Consider the following 14,411-nt stretch of genomic DNA (forward strand, 5'->3'; position numbering starts at 1 on the left):
AAAAAGAAGAGATGGCCTGGTCAGTGAGCTGCTCACAGGCAGACCTGCTCCACAGACACCAGGCCAAATGCCAAGGAGCCGCCATTCAGGACGATGAAGTCAGGGGCACACAGACAGACAGACCTTGGAGCCTGACTGCACAAGGACAGGAAGGAGACTGTTCATTAAATTACGATGCATCTGATAAACCTGGAGAAAACTCTCACTCGAAAAGATACATGCATCCCAACGTTCACAGCAGCACAACTTACAATAGCCAAGACATGGAAGCAACTTAAATGTCCATCGGCGGAGGAGCGGATAAAGCAGTTGTGGTGCACACATACAATGGAATACTACTCAGGCATAAAAAAGAATGAAATAATGCCATTTGCAGCAACGTGGATGGACCTAGAAATCAACATACTAAGTGAAGTAAGTCACAAACAGAAGGACAAATATCATATGATACCACTTATATGTGGAATGTAAAAAAATGATACAAATGAACTTATTTACAAAACAGAAATAGACTCACAGACATAGACAACAAACTTACGGTTACCAGAAGGGAAAGGGAGAGGCAAAAATTAGGAGTTTGGGGCTGACAGACACACACTACTATATATAAAATAAACAACAAGAACCTACGGTATAGCACAGGAAACTATATTCAGTATATTGTAGTAACTATAATGGAAAAGAATCTGAAAAAGAATATATACATATATGTACATGTATAACTGAATCACTTTGCTGTACACCTGAAACCCTGTAAATCAACTATACTTCAATAAAAAAACTATAAAAAGTTATGAGGCAGCCACTGAAATGGTTACACAGAAAATATTTAAGGACACGGAAAGATATTCACAATACCCTGCTAAGTGAAAAGCAGACAACAAATTATAATGTCTCTCTCTCTGAAAGATAAAAAAATGTTGTTAGTGGTTATCTGAGTAGAACTTAAAGGTGACGTTTATTTTCTTCCTTTGGTTTATGTATTTCCTATATTTTGCAAAACAAATATGTGTCACTCATAGAATAAAAAAGTTATCAATAAGTTATCTAAAATAAAGAATATAGCCAGACACAGAAAGACAAATAATGTATGAGTCCACTTATATGAGGTCCCTACAGACAAATTCACAGAGACAGACAGTGGTTGACAGAGGCTACGGAGTTAGTGTTTCATGGGGACACAGCTTCACTTTGGGAAAATGAGAAAGTTCTGGAGGTGGATGGTGGTGACGGCTGCACAACAATGTGAATGTACTTAATGCTACTTAAAAATGGTTAAGGTGGAAAATTTTATGTAATGTACATTTTACCACAATTTAAAAAATCCTGTTTTAGTTGCAAAAAATATATATATACATCACAAAGACTTCTTAGACTTTGCCTTAAGTTTCAACAATGTTTAATTAATTAATTAATTAATTAATTGATTTTTATTTTTGGCTGCATTGGGTCTTCATTGTTGGGTCTTTGTTGCTGCACATGGCTTTCTCTAGTTGCGGCGAGCGGGGGCTACTCTTCGTTGCGGTGCGCGGGCTTCTCATTGCGGTGGCTTCTCTTGTTGCGGAGCATGGGTTCTAGGCGTGCGGGCTTCAGTAGTTGTGGCTCGCGGGCTCCAGTAGTTGTGGCTCGCGGGCTCTAGAGCCCATGCTCAGTACTTGTGGCGCACGGGCTTAGTTGCTCCGTGGCATGTGGGATCTTCCCGGACCAGGGCTCGAACCCGTGTCCCCTGCATTGGCAGGCGGATTCTTAACCACTGCGCTACCAGGGAAGTCCCTTAACAATGTTTATATATAATAATGTTGTTTACTTTTTGAAAAGCTTGTGGCCTTAATAATTAATGTTACATATTCTTATTTCTCTCAACATTTAAGAGCAAGTACTATTTTAAGTGCTTAGGATCCAGCAGTTAACAAAGTCGAAACACTCAGAACTGAGAATGAGGGTCTCAGCATCACGGAGAACAAGACTCAAAGCTTCCCACAGTCTTTTAGCCCCTCACACCAAACACAACAGAAACGTGGCGTGCAGGATGTGGCCTACAGCCAACACCAAGATTCTGGGTCCAAATCAAGCACAAAAGCGGTAAGCAAAGGGGGACACACGAGGGAAATTCACTCTCTCCGTCTCCTGACAGCAGCTGTTTGTGTGGGTGACTGGACAGGGCCGGGTGACCAGGGCCAGCTGAGGTTCAGAGGCAGCTGGCTGGATACCGGCTGGACGCTGGGGGCCCGCTGCGCCTCTCTGCCGGGCGTCGTCCACCCGCTCCTGCCCTGAACATCCTGCTTCTTTCCACACAGCTCCCTGAAGGACAGGCACCGAAGTGCCAGCCCACGTGAGGGGCTGGAGACTCGGTGAACGAATAACCAGCACTCACACAGTCTCATACACACCCACACAACTTCTGAGAACCTCGCATAAACAGAGTCATGTGGTGCATGGCATGTCGAGTTGGCTTTCGTCATTCGGCACAATGTGCCCGAGATCCATGCAAGCTGCCGTGCCATCAGCAGCTCGTCCCTGTTTACTGCTGAGTGCCGTCCACGGCGTGGATGTGGCGCAGCTTGTTTGCCATTCACCTTTGAGGAACGTCTGGGTTGTTTCCAGTTTGTGGCTATTACAAACACTTGGGTACAGATTTTTGTGTGAATGCAGATATTTGTTTCTCTGGATAAATGCCCAGGAGTGCAGCTGCTTGGATAAGTATGTTCAGTTTTTAAAGGATCTGCCAGCTCTGCTCCTGGGGGGCCACACCACCTTACACGCCCACCTGCAACATATGAGAGATGGTTTCTTCCCATCCTCACTGGCATCCGATGTTCTCACTGTTTTTCATTTTAGTTTTTCATGTTTAGCTGTTTAGGAGCATGCTAATATCTCACCATGGTCTTGACGTGCTTTTTTCTTAAGGACAGTCATGTCGAACACCTTTCCGTGTGTTTATTTGCCACGTGATGTCCTCTTTGGAAATGTCTCTTCATGTCCTTTGCCCATTTTCTAATTGGACTGCTTATGTGTGTGTGTGTGTGTGTGTGTGTGTGTGTGTGTGTGTTTACTGTTGAGTTTTGAGACTTCATTATATAGTCTACGATATAAGGTTTGCAATATTTTCTCACAGTCTGTAGCTTGTCTTTTCATTCTCTTAACACAATCTTTTGCAGAGCAAAAATTTTTAATTTTGATAAAGTCCAACTTACTGATTTTTCCTTCCATGGATCATGCTTTTGTTGTCACATCTTAGAACTCTTTACTCAACAAGTCCCAAAGGTTTTCTTTATAGTTTTATGTTTTATATTTAAACCTAAGATCTATTGTGAGGTATGAGATTTAGGTTGAGATTATTTTTTTGCCCATATACGTCCAGTTAGTTGAAGACTATCCTTCCTCCACCAAATCGCTTTGTTTGCACCTTGGTCGGGAATCATTTGGCCGTAACCCGACAGGCCACTCCACAAGGTCTCTCCACTGATCAGCGTCATCCCTCCACCAATGCCGCAGTTTCCTGTAGCCATAAGTTTTGAAATTGGGTGTGATTCCTCCCACTTTATCCTTTTTTCAAAACTGTTTTATCTACTCTAGTTCCTTTGCATTTCCAGACAAAGCCAATCAGGAGCAGTACGCAGAGGGGAAGATGAGAGGGGTTGCCCCTGGAAAGAAGACTTCTGGTCTGCAACAGAAAAATGTTGAAGTGAAAACAAAAAAGAACAAACAGAAAACACCTGGAAATGGAGACGGTGGTAGTACGAGTGAGACACCTCAGTCTCCTCGCAAGAAAAGGGCCCGAGTAGCTTCTACTGTTGAAAATGAGGAAACATTCATGTACAGAGTTGAAGTTAAAGTAAAGATTCCTGAAGAACTAAAACCATGGCTTGGTGAAGACTGGGACTTAATTACCTGGCAAAAACAGCTCTTTTATCTTCCTGCCAAGAAGAATGTGGATTCCATTCTAGAGGATTCTGCAAATTACAAGAAATCTCGAGGAAACACAGAAAATAAGGAGTATGCTGTTCATGAAGTTGTGGCAGGGATCAAGGAATACTTCAATGTAATGTTGGGCACTCAGCTGCTCTGCGAATATGAGAGACCACAGTATGCTGAAATCCTCGCAGATCACCCTGATGCACCATGTCCAAGGTGCATGGAGCGCCACATCTACTGAGATTATTTGTACGTACTGGAGCAATGTTGGCCTATGCACCTCTGGATGAGAAGAGCCTTGCTTTATTACTGAATTACCTCCATGATTTCCTAGAATACCTGGCAAAGAACTCTGCAACTTTGTTTAGTGCCAGTGATTATGTAGCGGCTCCTCCTGAGTACGAGTGGAAAGCTGTGTGAGCTGCTTATACGCACTCGTGTTCGGATCTCTGTAAACACATTTTTGTGTCTTAGTCCTTCTCTTTTACAAATGATGTACTTTGGAAACGTTAGTGTATAACAGAAGTGATGTTTGTTTTCTGTTTGATTTTAAACAGAAAATAAAAGGGGTTACAGCTCCTTTTTTTCTTTTTTTTTTTTCATTTCAAAGTTGCTACCAGAGAATTCAATGATGGACAACAGAGAGACGTGCTGTAGAGTGTTTTACTGCTTAGCTGACAAAGCTGCGCTTGAATGCTGGCGGTTCTATTCCTTTGACACCGTGCACTTTGATAACGTGTGTTAATGCTGTACGACAAAATGCCCTGATTCCCAGCGCCTAAGGTTCCGTCCAGTGTGTATAACTGAACACACTCGTCCATTTGTGCCCCCCCTTCTTTACGGTGCTTACAGTGAAGAGCCCATCCTTTGCAAGTCATCCATGTTGCTCCTTAGGCATTTTATCTTTGCTCAGATTGTCAGAGAATGGTGGCTTGTTTCATGGTTTTTGTATTGGTGTCTAATCACGTTTTAACATGACAGACACAATGCATTGTGTAGCTACAGTTTTCTGGAAAAGTCAATATTTTAGAAATTGTTTTTCAGATCTTCAATAAATTTTTTCCTTAAATTTCAAAAAGAAAAAAAAAGTTTAGAATAGGCCTGGATATATCTACAGACATTTTTGCTGGGACTTTCATGGGTACTGCGTCAAGCCTACACCATCTTTTGGGGAGAACCAGCATCTTTACAACGTTGAGTCTTCCACTCCATGAACGTGGCACACCTTTCCATTTATTTAGATCTCTGATTTCTTTAATCAGTGTTTTGTAGTTTGCAGCATACAAGTCCTGACATGTTTTGTTAGATTTATACCTAAATACTCCTTTTTGGGCAACTGTAAATGCTGTATTTTTAATTTTGGTTTTCAAAGGTTCATTGCTAGTATATAGAAATGTGACTGATTTGTGAAGGTTAATCTTGTATGCTGCTACTTTGCTGAACTGACTTACTAGTTTTAGGAATTTTTTTTTTTCTTTTGTAGATTCCTTGGGATTTTCAACATAGACCATCATGTCATCTGAAGTAGAGACAGTTTTATTTCTTCCTTTCTGTCTTTTTGCTTTTCCTTGTCTTATTGTGATGGTTAGTCTATTTAGTACTTTTAAAGTACCCTACCAGAATCTAACATTTAACTTCCACTTTTAAACACACTGATATAGGAAAAAACTCTGAGAGGACGTCCAGGACAGCAAATACAATAAACAGCACGTGAAGAGTGTCAGGGTGTGATGCTGGCGGCAGAACGCTGGCAAAGCTGGATGAAGAGAACAAGGCTGACACTTAAAGGTCAAATTCACTGCCCTGTTCCCTCACGTGTAGACCGATTTCTCTCATTTCTTCCCTCTTCCTCCCCACCCCCCAGCCCGATGATGAAACTACTCAAAGAAAAGCTGGGCCAGGACAACAAAAACTACTAATCCAGGTGGACTTGCAGAGAAAAAACAAACACACCCCTTGTCATTCTATGCACATCTGCTTGAAGCTCAACGCCTGCTTTTACCAACTGGACTGGCCGTTTTGGTGACTTAAAAAAGTGGTAGAATACTACCGAGAGAGTCAGCCTTTATTACCTATTTGCTAAGTCTGGGAATCTAAATTTCATATACTTTGTCTTCCATATAACCTTGTGAACAAATAATGGAAAAAGGATACCTTAATTTCCTCAAGAAACAGGTCATAATCTATCTGCCAACAGGCTTTTACTGCAGCTGGCTTCACTAAATCTTAGACTTTTAGAAAAATTACCTAAAGATGAACTTTCCTAGTGGGCAAGGTGGGTAAACTTGAAAAGCGACCTTTGCGAAGGCAAGCGTGGCTGGTGACTGGAGTGCCCTGGAGTGAGCGAGCGCCGCAGCTCCTTGGGGGGGCCAAGCACACTCCCCCAAGGCCAGTCCCTGTGGCCCAGTCCCCAGGGCCTCCTCTAGGGCTGGCTCAGCTCTTCCACTCTCTCCAAGGCAAAGGCCACCTCTGAGTGTGACCAGCTGCTGCAAGTGTTAAGAGGTGCCTTCTCGCACATCTTCACTTGGGGAGACCCCCCAGGAGAGACGGATGAGGATGGCTGCACCACACTCTTTGAATCTAACTGGACTGCTTGAGACTTGGGACTGCAACAGAGATGGCGGGTCAGCGGGAACACTGCTCCTCACGCCCCCAGGCCTCGGGGCTCCCGCTCCCACTCCCGCCCCCCATGCTTCTGGAGATGGGTGTTCGCTCTGGGGGGCCTGGAGCCCGCGGGGTGCAGAGCGGATGCCTTCATCTGCACTGCAGGTGAGCCCTGAAACCTCCTGGCCCTGTTGTGCTCCCTGCAGGACTCTGATTCTCCCACTTCTAAGCCTGCAGCGGCTGAGGGCGGTGGGAGCAGCGCAGGCTTTCTGGGAGGGTGCAGCAGCACGAGGTAGCTAGAAATAGTCAACCGTCTGGGATACATGCCTTCTACAGGCTGAGACACAAGCCTGGCTGGCTGAATACCTTGTTCATGCTGCAAAGGCATTTGGGTATTGATTAAAACAAAACAAGACAACATTTTCCAGCTCATTTGCAGTAAAAAAATTACAAATACAGAGCACTGTAGTTAACTTCAAAAACATTTTCTGATTTGTTGCTTTAATAATTACCAGCTCCCTAAGAGAGAAAAGAGTGTTGCAAAGATTAAGGGTTAGTACACAAATAGAGATACTTACCTGGAGCAAAGCTACTGATTTCTCAGAATGAGAAAACCCATTCTGTTGCCTGCATTTTGTTGTTTGTGGGATATTCTGGAAGCTGTAAAAATCTAAGTAGAAAATACACAAATGAGTCACACAGGGAGGGGACCGACTTGAGGCCATCTCTGAAAAAAGTCTCACAAATTCAGCATAAGAGTCTGAAACGATGCCCACATTCAGGTGTCTCTCCTGGACGGACGAGAGCCCAGGTTTGCCCTCCAGGGAAAACAATCGAGCCGAGACCCCACATCAACTGCTGAATTTCTGGCTGAGAAAGGCAGCCTCTAACCCTTACCCCCGACGCTCTCCGTTGCTCTGACAAGAGGAAGAGGACCGGGGCTAGTCCTGGGGCAGCCCCCGCAGGGCTGCCTGGCGCAAAGAAGAGGCCACGAGAGCGGAGTGCGCCTGAGGACGACAGCAAGAGGAGTTTTAGAAACGTCACAGATAGACGGGGAAGGAGCAGGGGCTCTGGCCTCGCCACCATCCGGAAGGATGCTGAGTGTACACGTCTCACACTGATTTTATAGACCGCGCAGCCTCCCTGTACCGAGGGCGACGGCCAGTGTCGCCTGGAAGCAGGTCCCCGGCTGCAGCCCGTGGGGAGGAAGCAAGGCGGAGAGCTCTCCCTGAGCTCACCAGGTTGTTCCCCGACACGCCTGCTCACCGGGCCTGTTTTCTGTGTTATTTTAGAGTTATTTTTCCATCTGATACTGCCTCATCTAACTACTCCCAAAGCTTCACCGGGTAATCTAAGACTGCCTGAATCACTTTCTTTTGGGTGTGGGTGGAGTGGAATTTGCTGCAGAAGATTTAAACCACAGTGGTGACGTCACCTCAGGATGGGATGCAACCTGTTCACTGAGTTAATTCGTCCTCAGAGAGCTCAGAATTTTTTTTTTTTAAACCAAGCATTTAAATGTTCCTAAAATTTTTTCATGCAGTTGCTAATTTCTCTGTACCTACTGTTATGTAGTACTCATGGCTTTCTCATAAGACAGATTACCTGGAGATGGAATATTTCAGACCAGGGATTCTGAAAGTGGGGTCTGGAGACCCCTGGGTCTGTAAGACCCTTTCAAGGGACCCGCAAGGCCAGAACTATGTCCTGAGACCTTCTTTTCCCTTCTCTCATGAGTGTACAGTGGAGTTTTCTAGAGGCTGAACTATGTACGATACAGGACTGACTGAATGCAGAGCAGAGATGACAACCCATCGTTTCCTGTTGTCCAGACATTAAAGCGATCTGCAGAAAACATGAAATAAGGCTGCTCTTCTCACTAAGGTGGTCTTGGTTTAGAAAATACTTTTCATAAAAATTCTATTTATGTTATTATTTAATGGGTTTATTTTTAGGATTTTTAGGTGAACTAATAAATATTTATATTTTTCCATTTTATTTTCTAATATAGTAATTATTGATCAATATAACCACATTAAAAAAATCTCCTTGGGGGTCTCAGTAATTTTGAAGAGTATTAACGGGTCCTGAGACCATGAAGTCTGGAAGTGATCTCTAACCCTCAGTGCCGCTCAAGATCCACCCTCTACCATCTACCTCCCTCCCTCCATCTCCCTCTGTGCCCTCGACTGTCTTCCAGAAGGTAGCTTGTGTCACCTTACGTCCTTTTATGTCACCCTCATACACACACGAGACAACCTCGAATCAACTAAACAAACTTTTGCCTTGAGACTGAAATGCATTTCCTTCAGAGGTCTGGCTGCCAGAGCAGACACTACCAGATGGCCCTGGAGATCATGAGCAAACTGATAGGAGCCATGGCAACCTTGAGATCCTGAGGAGGTTAGATAATCAGTGACTAAACTACATCATTATGCTGGTGAGATAGGGAAATGGGGCAGTCACTTTGGAAAACACTTTGGCATAGACCCAGCAATCCCCCTTCTAGCTATCTACCCAAGAGAACTGAAGACTTATGTCCATATGTGCATCATGAATGTTCATAGCAGTATTACGATTCACGACAGCCAGAAAGTAACATGGAAGCAACCCAAATGTGCATCAACTGATGAATGGATAAATAAGTCTGGTATATCCATACAACAGAGTATCAGGCAGCCATAAAAAGGAGTGAAGTACTGGCACGTGATACAACATGGATGAACCTCGAAAACATGATGGTCAGTGGAAGAAGCCAGGATGGTTCCTTTGTACGAAGTGTCCAGTATACGCAAATTCGCAGGACAGAGTGCAGGTTAGTGGCTGCCGGGGGGCTGGAGGGTGGGGAGTGGCTGCTCATGGGGAAGGCGTCTCTTTTGGGGGTGATGACACTGCTTCTGAATGAGACAGTGATGGCATCACGTCGGTCGGGCGTTCTGACCTCAGAGGCCACTCTCTGCTAAGAATATCCCATAAATACCTCAGAGATGTGGGGAATTACTAAACATTTTCCAAGCTTAGTTCAATGAATTTCAGGACAATATTTTTCAAATTTTATTCAACAGATAGAGAAACTGAAGAAAGGAAATTAAAGACACACAACTGAAATTAAGCCTTCTGCACTATTCCTTTGCTTAAATTTATTATATAAATTATATTATATTAATTATAATTATATTAATTATATAATATTAATTATAATTATATTAATTATATAATATTATATAATATTAATTATTATATAAATAAAGATAAATTTGTAACTTTGGAAGTCCTCACATTTTGTAGGCTATCTGCTAGTAATATTAAAAAATGTCTTTCCTAATCTAGATTCTTTCCTCAAGATCTAGGATATAAAAATATTAACTAGCACAACTTTGTATTATAAAACAAGTTCTTTGCACATTTCTGTTCTGCCTCGGCAGGAAATGACACACACACACTCAGTTACAAGGGAAATAAGGAATTATTGCTGCATGCTGCTACCTGGAACTGCAGACAGTTCTTAGGCTGGTCTCATTCCCAGGTGGTCCTTATCATTTCAAAAGTGTCACATGATCTACTCACCAGTGTGGAAGCAGGAACACCCACGTTCCACATAAAATCTGTCAGCCCAGGTTTTCTGATAGATGCATATACTTTTTACCAAACGTTCTCACCAGTGTGCTCTGATACTTGAAACAAACCTGCCTCCTCACAGTCTATTCTATTACCATGAGTTCACATATGAAGTAGCCTCCCTTCATACACTCTTCCAAAGACAGCCTGCTGTTCCCGTTGGGAAAACTATAAGGAAAACCATGGAGGAAACCAGAGGACTGCAGTGATCTTGGGGGGATGGGGCGTCACCAGGAGGAGCACGCTGGGGGTGATGCCTGGACACCCAGCACATTTTTGTTCCTTGAATTTGGCGGTGGCTTCACGGGTGGCCCTACAGCCGTTCACTACGCTCTGCAACTGGGCATCGCCCATGCGTCTGTCGTGTTTCCCCATAAAGATCCGTAAAGAAGGAGACAGGTGCGCACACAATGACGTCTGTTGCTGGGAAGTGGCAGAAACTGAAAAGGGATACCCTTAAAGATACCAAAGGGAAAAGCAACCATTCTTCTTTGTTTACAGACATGCCTACGTTCACGAGAAAGATGTGGAATGAACACCAGTGGAGAGGGGAGTATTAAATTCCCTTTACTCTTTGTGTGACTTTTTACAGCAGCAACCAGTGAAAGCAGCGGCTATACTGCTACCTCCCTTGCACATAATGCTGAAATGCCTGATCACAACATGAGGTCCCGGTCCAGGTCCAGGGGCCTTCGGGACCATCCTCTCCACTGTCAGTGATTCTACGGAGAGGAGCAAATTCTCTTGCTTAAAAAAAAAAAAACAGGGCTTCCCTGGTGGCGCAGTGGTTGAGAATCTGCCTGCCGATGCAGGGGACACGGGTTCGAGCCCTGGTCTGGGAAGATCCCACATGCCGCAGAGCAACTAGGCCCGTGAGCCACAACTACTGAGCCTGCGCGTCTGGAGCCTGTGCTCCGCAACAAGAGAGGCCGCGATGGTGAGAGGCCTGCACACCGCGATGAAGAGTGGTCCCCGCTCGCCACAACTAGAGAAAGCCCTCACACAGAAACGAAGACCCAACACAGCCAAAAATAAATAAATAAATAATTCCCATTAAAAAAGAAAAAACAAAACAGTAATGAAAATGACCTTTCTTAAAAGTCATATTTTCATTAATAAGTGTCTAAGTAAACAGAAAAGAAAAATGCCGAACTAAAGCTGAGGTGCTCAGCGTGATGATTTACTAAGGATCTGATGCTCCTCCTGGTCACTCGAGATAATTCCAGCCCAGATGGCTCACTGCTGCTGTTTAACAAAAACAATGGAAAACACCAAGAATCTAACATCAACACCCCTGACAAGAAATGGTCCGACTTCTGACTTGAGGGCCGGGGACTGTGACTATAAAGCAAACGGGAAATTCACAGAAACGAATTCCCCTAAAACTGGAAGTAATCACGTGTGAGCTGTAGCCCCAAAGATGCAGCCGCAGGACTCTGATGGACCGGGCTCCAGGCCCACCTCACAGACGTGCAGCCAGGTTCTTACTTAGTCTCAGGAGCTTCAGGGTCTTTATTTAACAACACAATAATCTGTTTTTCAATAAAGACTGATTTATTTTGTCTTGAATTTGGTGGTGGCATCATGGGTGATGCCTGTAGTGAACTGTAGTGAACAATGCCACCACCTAATCTGCCATCTAGTTGGAGAGTTGAAGGAAAGGAAAGAGGGGCTACAGTGACAGTGAAACTTCTTTTCTTTCCACTTCTGTGTCCCACATGAAAAGACAGGCATTTCACTGGCAAACTTATAAAGATTTAAGAGTGTTCTACCTATAATAAAAATGCGCCACAACAAAGAGCCCGAGCGCTGCAACGAAAGATCCCACATGCCTCAACTAAGAGCCAACGCAACCAAAAAAAAGGGCTTCCCTGGTGGCGCAGTGGTTGAGAGTCCATCTGCCAATGCAGGGGACACGGGTTCTAAGCCCTGGTCTGGGAAGATCCCACATGCCGCGGAGCAGCTGGGGCCGTGAGCCACAATTACTGAGCCTGCATGTCTGGAGCCTGTGCTCCGCAACGAGAGGCCGCGATAATGAGAGGCCCGCGCACCGCGATGAAGAGTGGCCCCCGCTTGCCACAACTAGAGAAAGCCCTCGCACAGAAACGAAGACCCAACACAGCCATAAATAAATAAATAAATTAATTAATTTAAAAAAACTGTAATTTTCAAAAATGCGTAAGATTCTGCAAATTTGACAAGGCACTTAATGAAAGCATAATTAAGTATTTGCACTTCATATTTGAGATTAACAAGGAACACCCCACCTAGCTTCTGAATCACATGACCCAGGGCCCTCACAATAACGGCTACTGACACAGGCTGTTACCCTGAGAGAGGGAGAGAAAGAACCGTACTGATGTGTGCCATGTTCAGAGCTGCAATCAGTCCTCAATGCTTACTTTCCAACCACGTGGCCCTAGGAGCTGGCTGGGGGCTGGGTGGCCTGACACACCACCTCCCAATTTTGAACAGAATAGCTCCACGTGGGTTTGTTATTAACACGGAGCTTCCTCTTTGGATTCTATTTTTTAAAAGTTCAAAAGTTTTAAAACTACTGGTCCCTTACTGGTAGGTAATTATGATTTTTGTGAGAACAGTGCAGGGAGAGGGGGAGTACTGAGATCTGTAAGAGAAGGAATGAATGAAAAAGGAAAAAAAAAATCCTGCCCATTTGCTGAATTCGAGACTTACCGTGCTGCCAGGTAAATGCACTAGATGAATGACTAACCTGGAGGGACACGGAGCAGTTGCTTTTATATTCTTGTATCAGCTGACCTTCCTTCTGGTTTCTTTGATCCCTGTTTTAACTAAATCTCTCTGTACTTTTTAACTCCACTGGCTTCATTACCCATTCTCTCCCATTATTATCAGACAATTGACAAAGCCAGCAATTTCCAACTGGATTTATTTTCTTTCCTGGAAAAAAATGGAACACTTCCAACTCCTAGTTATCGTTCTTCTAAGTTACTCATCTTTCTCTTCCTGTTTTATTTGTAAAAACAAGACAAGAAAGACTTACATCAATGTGGGCCAGAGTTTTACTTTTTAGTTAATTAGAAAAGAGAGAGGAGGAGGAGGGAGGGAAGAACCACTGCTTCTGCGGTGTTTTAGGGTGTGCAGGGCCGCTTCCGTGTGTGAGCTCATCAAATCACCCAACCCCCGGGGGAGGCAGAGCTACTCTTCCAAGGCCCCCGCCTTCCCCTCTGCTGCCTCCGTTCAGTGACCAGCGACGCTCCCTCCAGAAGCTTTGGGTTTGCTTCTGAACAGCAAGTCCCCTCGCGTCAGCCAGGCCGACACAGCCAAATCACCCCAAGTGAACTGGGTTCTACTCTGTCCCCCAGTCACTGGGGGAAGGTGGTGGAGCAAGGGGGTAGACCTGAGCCACTTCTGAGATTTTGCTACCAGAAGAATTTTTATATGGCCAAGAACTACTGTGACAGTTTGCTTAGGTTCAGACTTCATCCTTTCTTAGCCAGGTTTTTACTGAATGCTCTGTTAACTGCTACGGAGGCTGAATAACACTTGGCTCCAGCGTGACAGTCTATTTTTGGTCAAAAGATAGCAGGAATGACCTTATGGGTGGGAACGTGCTCTTCCACGGCTGTCTGCTTAGCAACCGGACGAACCTACAAGTCACACCCTGAAGGCCTTCTCGGCGAAGCCCCGCCCACTCCAGCAAAAACCTTCTTAGGTTGTCAGTGCTTCCCCACTGGAAGTTCAGACTGAACTGTGACTTCATCCCTGCGCCCACACCCAGGTGCTGTGTTAACGAATGACTGATGGAGAGAGACATGCAAGGACCGGTCAGAGCAGAACTTCTTTACCTAACTGACGACAGGGTGAATTTATTTTTATTAGATAGTTTTTGAAACACTATTAGGGCAGTAATCTTGACAATAGTTAACGCTTGGCCTACACAGTTCAAACGACTCTTTCAGGAGGTCTGGGTTCTCTCTCCTCCTCTTCCTGTGATCAACCGGGTGGGTGTGTCAAGCCTTTTGTAATCTGCTGGTTTTCCCCTTTGTCAATGTCTCTGTCACTGATTAGGTAGACAGATATAGAATAGTTTTCTTAAGGATTGTTCATTGAACAATAAAGGTAATGACTGATTTAGAGGGGTGCCCATTTTACTAAACATATGTCCTAATTTCCCCAAAATAACCCTTATGGTTAAGGTTAAATAATCGGCATTTTCTTTCTGAGCCCCTATTCCCTAGTTGGGTCTTTTTGAGATACGTGAAATTATGCCCAGATGTTCCATTTAGAAACTA

General features: G+C 44.3%; 1 protein-coding gene and 1 pseudogene across 9 annotated transcripts in view; one reads left to right on the forward strand and one right to left on the reverse strand.

Moving 5' to 3' along the window:
* Positions 1-14,411, reverse strand: part of SPIDR (scaffold protein involved in DNA repair) — a 358,224-nt gene that overhangs the window by 22,125 nt on the left and 321,688 nt on the right. The window lies entirely within an intron of this gene.
* Positions 4-7,091, forward strand: LOC309615031 (mortality factor 4-like protein 1; annotated as a pseudogene). Its single transcript, XR_014249802.1, has 2 exons — positions 4-2,700; positions 3,594-7,091. The product of XR_014249802.1 is annotated as a mortality factor 4-like protein 1 (transcript).

This window comes from Balaenoptera borealis (assembly GCF_965194805.1).
Source record: "Balaenoptera borealis genome assembly, chromosome: 17".
Lineage (NCBI taxonomy): Eukaryota > Metazoa > Chordata > Mammalia > Artiodactyla > Balaenopteridae > Balaenoptera > Balaenoptera borealis.